Genomic DNA, 7,139 nt, shown 5'->3' on the forward strand with positions numbered 1-7,139 from the left:
CATAGGAGATGGCAGAGATCCCAGTTGGAATGAATCAGGTCGATGTACATCGCCAACAGATTCCAGCTCGCCAAAAGATTTGGATATGGGTATTTTGAACAACTAGCAGGTTGGTGGGCAAGAGGTCGGCTATAGAATGCCTCAAAAGGGCTAAGATGTGTACACAAGGGTTGCGGGGAAATGGATTGTCATAGGGGAGGTAGAGATCCCAGTTGGAATGAGTATGTACATCACCAATAGATTGCAGCTCGCCAAAAGATTTGGATGTGGGTGTTTTGAACAACTAGCAAGTTGGGTAGGATTGCAAGTAGATATGTAAGGAATGACAAAGTTTGGGCCAAAAGAAGCGGGTTTGGATTTTGTTAGGGCCTTCAAGAAGCCTAAGTGGCCGCCAAAAATCTCATCATGGAAAGCATGGAGATATAATTATCGGCAATTGGCTGGCACAAAAATGCGAGCCAAGAAGGGTGGGTGTGGTAGTAGAACAAACCATCAAATCCCTTTTCTATGGAATTTGAGTAAATGAAATGGCCCCTTTTTCTATACAAGCAACTTGTGTTTAACATTCCAATAAAACAAGTTGTTAAAGGTAATTCTAGGATCTTCTTCAACTAAAAGTGTGTATAAGTTAAGAATCATATGCATGATCTTGTTGGCTAGGCATGATCATATGCATGAACTTGATGGTCGAGAATGTGCATAGGCTAAGAATCATATGCATGATCTTGCTAGCTAGCAAGGCAGTCAATAGAGCGAGCGAGAAAAAGCGAGCGAGTCCAAAAAAGCGAGCGACAATTAGTTGAAGTGGCTGGAAAATCAAGCAAGTAAAGAAAGAATCTAAGTTTTTTATAAAGTAATTGCTTGAAGTACAAAGTATTCAAAAAGGTGGTTATGTGTCACAAAATTTATATTCTGATGCACACAAGTTTTTTAGATGGTGCAAAAAGGCATGATATTCATCTAAATCATGCCTTGTCATTTGATTTGATATGTAACATTATGCCATTTATATTTGATGATCAAAAGATGCAGGGATGTTAAAAACTCATCTTTTGGGCCAAAACAATCAAATGTTGACATCTTGCCAAAATATAGGGATGTGAAAATGTCCTCTTTTGGGCCAAAATAGGGAGTGCGTTAACGTGCTCCCTGTTTTGGCCCAAAAGAGGACATTTTCACATCCTTGTATCTTTTGATTTACAAGTCCAAACGGGGTCATGTTACATATCAAATCAAATGGCAAGGCATACTTTATACTTCAAATCAAATGGCAAAGAAACATGGGTTTTGTTCCAAGAGTGAACAGAGTTAAAAAACCTAAGCATTTACATATGCATGGAATCTGGACTAATCCATGCAAGGAGCCCTTGGAAAGATGATCTCAATTACTCTAGTGGAAAGAGAGAACTTGATTGCAGTAGGGTTTATCTTTGATACAAACAATGACTTGGAAGTTAAACATACAAACTGTCTCATGGATGATGTGAAATTAGTGTTAATGGCTTTAAATTTATATGCATGTTTAACCTTCTGGCATTGAGGGAACATATGCACTTTTGAATAAGTTATTATTTTTTGCTACTAAAATGGGGGATTTATAAATCTTTTATTGTTTTTTATCGCTCGCTTTTTGGTAATCCTCCTAGCCAAGTCATCATCATCATAATAAACAAGTGGAAGCCACAATTAAGTGGTGGTGCTAGTGTAACTCTAGTAATGCGTTGTTGTTGCAACTCATGGGGCAATTAATATGGCAGAATCATTCAAAAAATGTAATAATATGACTACAATTCATTCTACATTACACAAGTTTTGAATAGCATTAGATTCAAGATTACAATTCATTGTACATTCATACTGAGGTGTTTGCATATTTCAAAAAGCCACAATTGGCAAACAAAAGGTGAGAGAGCATTACCAAGCACTAGAGAGCAATAGCTTGATTGATATGGCACTAGATTGAATGATTCAGAGGTAGAAGCAATGCTCATCTTGATTGATTCTACATTGGAAAGGATGAGAACCCGGGGTACCAACTCAATATGTAATATGTTACTACTCTCGACCAAAATCCATGGTATGGGGGGACAAGGTCCAGATATAATATGCATGGATTTCCTTTAAAAAAATCAAATATGCAAGGGAAAAATATGAAAATTTATTATCTCCCCTCCCACAAAATATAAGGTATATACCTTGAAAAATATGCAAGACTTTAAGATTTGTACATATTTTTCATAATATGTGAGGCCTAAGGGGGGGGGTCTTTTGGATGGGGGGGGTAAAATAAAAAATACACTAAAATCTAAAAACCCATCTCCTTTGAAGTTAATGTAACTTTTTCATGTGTTACCCAAATTTCAAGGTGTAGAGACATATTTGAAGCTCTTTTGGTGTTGAACACAACCATGTTAATTTAAATTATCTCTACTCATGGCATATTGTTAAATTCATCTCATACTCAAAATTTTGATAGGTTTTCTTACTAAAGGGAGTTGGCACCCCAGGGATGAGAAGCAAAGCTAGGAAGTGAGATTTATAACACACAAAGAGTACAATCAAGGAGAAAAGCTAGGAAAACCAACTTTCAGTCACCCTATCAACTAACAACTATTCTCACTTTCATATTTTCTGCTTTATGCTTTTTTTTCAGCCATTAGAATCATGATATATGGTAGACAACTGTCTCATTATGGTTTCAAATTTCTTAATCTTTGTCCGGGCTGTTCATGTAATCAAAAGCCTATCTCCATGTCAATAGTGATAGGCATGAATCTTTTTCCAATTTCAAGACACACAAATGCAAACTTAAAGGAAATGTGGAGGGTGGGAGATGCTTCCTAGCTTCCCTATAGCCTATCATAGCTTCATCAACATCCTACTAGCCAATCAACCTAGAGAAAATCATGTGAATCATGTGCTTCACTACCCACCCCGCAACCCGCCCATCCCAAACATTCTCCCTTAAGATTGAATGGGGGACTAATGTATGTTGCATTATACCAATACACAATCTTCTTTCACAAGGAGGTCAACTTCTCCCCTGCATGCATTTGCTTACCTAAATCTTCATGAATCGCAGTGAACTTGCCCATGAATGACTCAACTAGTTCCCACTCCTCAAAGTCCGAAGGGAAAACATTTGCCATGAATAAGAGATCTTAGAAACCAAACACAAAATTTCCAAATGGACTCATTACACTTATAGGTGAAAAAGGTACATAGATAGAAAGGCTCACAGTGTGATGGTATCCTAGATTGATTGAATGATGGAGGAAGCAATGTATCTTTTCCCATGTAGACATGTTGCACTTTTGCGAGTCATTTTTTCTTCCCAAACTCGAACTTCAAGATGCACCCCTTTTACTCATGTAAGATATTACCTCTCTTGCTCTTGTGAAGCTTAGGTGGACCTTTGGCCAATCCTTTCATCACTATCCAATCATTCAAGCGGTAGGTGCAAGGTATCCACTCATCCAATGCATTTTTGGTGTTGTGGAAGACACAAGAGGTCATAGCATTGCATGGTCTTGTAGCCTTGCTCCTCACCATGCTTGCAGAGTTTGCAAAAGCAAGAATGGGACTCCTACATAGGGCAATGTAGCTCCAACAGAGGCACAAAAGGGGGACAAGGAAAGGGATAGAGTAGCACCAACAAAGGCATAGGAGAGAGGCAGGGGAGAGGGAGGGAGAGAGAGAGAGACAGAGGGGGGGGGGAGGTACACAGAAAATGGAAGAGAGAGAGAGAGAGGAGCTGCAGAAAGCACTCCAGAGGAAGAGGGAGTAGAGAAAGAGGGGGAAGAGGGCAAATGCAAGGGAGGGCAGCCTTGTGTTTCAAAAATGGAGAGAATGGTAGGCTAGACCAGAATAGTGGGGGTAGAGGCCCTAGGAACACGGAGGGGGGAAGAAAAATTTGCCACAAGGGGCCTACCATGTCATTGAAGGCAGATTTGGGCTCATGTGGGTGAGGTGCTCTTAGGTGGAGGCTCACACATGGGTTAAGAGAAGGGGGTGGTTTTGGTTGTCCCTAGTGTAAGGGGAACAACCAATAGGGGCTTTGTGTAGGCCTGCCCACCCTCCACCTCAACATACCATCGCCCCACACCTTCTAGAACTCTCATTATTGGTACACCTCAAATCCCTCTCTAATCCCTTGAAATTATGAAACACTAATTGGAAGCCCTTTTGAGACCCCATTTCTACCCTAATGTGTGTGTGTGTATGTGACTGAGTGAGAGAGAGAGAGAGAGAGAGAAAGGGAGAGAGAGAGAGAGAGAGAGAGAGAGAGAGAGAGAGAGAGAGAGAGAGAGAGAGAGAACGCTTAACTACCTTAGCATCATCTTTGTCTACTTTTGAGCCAAGAATGCTTAACTACCTTATAAATACTTGCATGTGATTGAGATACATTCCAAGGCTTTCATTTTGTTTCATTTAAGGACCAAAATTTTCTTGTTTCAAAGCATCTTTTGAATGCTTCATCCTAATACCAAATAGAGGCTCAAGGATTACATAATTATCTACAATGGAATTTGTATCCAATATATTGTTGGATCTCTCATTCTTATGCTCCCAAGCGGCTATCTTATCTGCCTCCCACTAAAATTTTGGATTTTATTTGTGCCAAAGACTAGCCCCACAAGCCCTTCTCCATGAAATAGAGTTGGGTTAAAAGTTGCTAGGATGTAAAGTTTTTGCCATTGTACTTGGCAATAGTATGCTTCTCTACTAATTTTTCTTTCATATATGTGTCCATCTCGATTGCAGTCGATAGAACTTAGGGGTGCAAAATACTCACCTATACTTAGACAAAATTCTCCAGATACTCACAACCTCTTAGAGGAGAAAACTTAGACAATAGACCCTCTCCAAATCCTCTCAATAAATTGCTTGACTTCACTTGACACCTCATAGATCTCAGAAATCTTACCCTCTTTTATCAATGGATATACACAAAATGGATTTACCCATTTGTGGCAAGGTGGTCTAAACAATGCACCTCCATTTTAAATGTTGGTATTGAGGTGTAAAACATACCCACATGTATGTATACATGTTTTTGTAAGGTCAAAATGCACATCCATTTTAGATGTGGGAAGATTGATGTATAGAACATTCATATGTTGACCATATTTTTATGAGAATAGAGTGCACTTCACCTCTTCTTTGCTATATTGGAGGATTGATGTGTAGTTCATGCACAGGTCTATCTCACCATGTCTTTGTAAGGTCAAATTTATCCCCTTGTTGGATGTCCCTATGGCGTTAATGTGTGGATCATGCATACATATATGTGGTCATGTTTTTGTAAGGTCAGATTAATCCTCCTTTTTGAATGCTAGAGGATTAACACAAAATCTTGAAAATTAGTCACGATCACATACATGGCATGCGGCCATGTTTTTGTAAGGTCACACTACACTTTTATCTTTGATGTTAGAGGATTGTGGTTCACAAAATGTGTGTGTGTGTGTGTACGTGGTTGTTCTCTTCTAAGAAATCCACATGCTGGTGCGACATAGTGGACATATACCTGTCGAATAAAGTAGACCCAAATTTGTCAGATATTGAGCATATTTGGTTTTCTTGCACTTCAATGAAGCATTACAATTTGATGTTGGAATCGTACATTTTTGCATGCACACACTACTAGTGACTACACATGGAAAATGGCACACGTACTAACCAAATATTCATGTGGACTTATCTGTTGGGGATCAAACTTTGCGTGGCTCTTAGGCTACCCTAGACCTACATCCATTCAAGATTTGGTCTCTAATTGATTTGGTATATGCCACATGGAAGGTATAATCCGTACATTTTTACAATCCCTACTAGTGACTATGAAAAATGGCGCACGTACTAACCAAATATGCATGTGGACTTATCTGTTGGGGATGAAACTTTGCACGGCTCTTAGGCTACCCTAGACCTACATCCATGCAAGACTTGGTCTCTAAATAATTTGGTATGTGCTAGTGGAAGGTATAATGCATACATTTTTACAATCCCTACTAGTGACTACGCATGAAAAATGGCACACATACTAACCAAATATGCATGTGGACTTATCTATTGGGGATGAAACTTTGCGTGGCTCTTAGGCTACCCTAGACCTACATCCATGCAAGATTTGGTATCCAATTGATTTGGTATGTGCCACGTGGAAGATATAATGCGTACATTTTTACAATCCCTACTAGTGACTACGTATGAAAAATGGCGCACGTACTAACCAAATACGCATGTGGACTTATCTATTGGGGATGAAACTTTGCATAGCTCTCAGGCTACCCTAGACCTACATCCACACAAGATTTGGTCTCTAACTGATTTGGTATGTGCCACGTGGAAGGTATAATGTGTACATTTTTACAATCCCTACTAGTGACTACGTATGAAAAATGGCGCACGTACTAACCAAATACAATGTGGACTTATCTGTTGGGGATGAAACTTTGCATGGCTCTCAGGCTACCCTAGACCTACATCCATGCAAGATTTGGTCTCCAACTGATTTGGTATGTGCCACGTGGAAGGTATAATGTGTACATTTTTACAATCCCTACTAGTGACTACGTATGAAAAATGGCGCACATACTAACCAAATATGCATGTGGACTTCTCTATTGGGGATGAAACTTTGCACGGCTCTTAGGCTACCCTAGACGTACATCCATGCAAAATTTGGTCTCCAACTGATTTGGTATGTGCCACGTGGAAGGTATAATGCATACATTTTTACAATCCCTACTCATGACTACGTATGATCCTCTAGTCATCCTCTAACGTGGCTCCTGTATGACCCGCTGCCCAACATTCTACTATGTGCGATCAGGCAAAGCCGGATCAAATGGGCCTCATCTCCTAGATCAGATGGGCTAGCCTCATCTTGATGAAGAGGAGGGCATGCTACACGAGCCAGCGCTGCCATCTCTACCTCCCTCGCCTCCTCTATGTATGCGCACCTTAGCTCCCAAAGTCGTGCATCTGTGAATACTCGTGCCTCAAATCCAGCACGAGTAATCATCTCTACATGTAGAAGACACTGGTCTCGGCCCCGCCCAAGCTTCTGCTCCACCCACTGCTGTAATGATATATGAAGCTCTACCTCTCACTCAATACGATGTGCCTCCTCTACT

This window comes from Dipteris shenzhenensis, chromosome 19 (genome assembly GCF_047967505.1).
Source record: "Dipteris shenzhenensis isolate YYH24624 ecotype China chromosome 19, Dip_SZ_1.0, whole genome shotgun sequence".
Taxonomy (NCBI): domain Eukaryota; kingdom Viridiplantae; phylum Streptophyta; class Polypodiopsida; order Gleicheniales; family Dipteridaceae; genus Dipteris; species Dipteris shenzhenensis.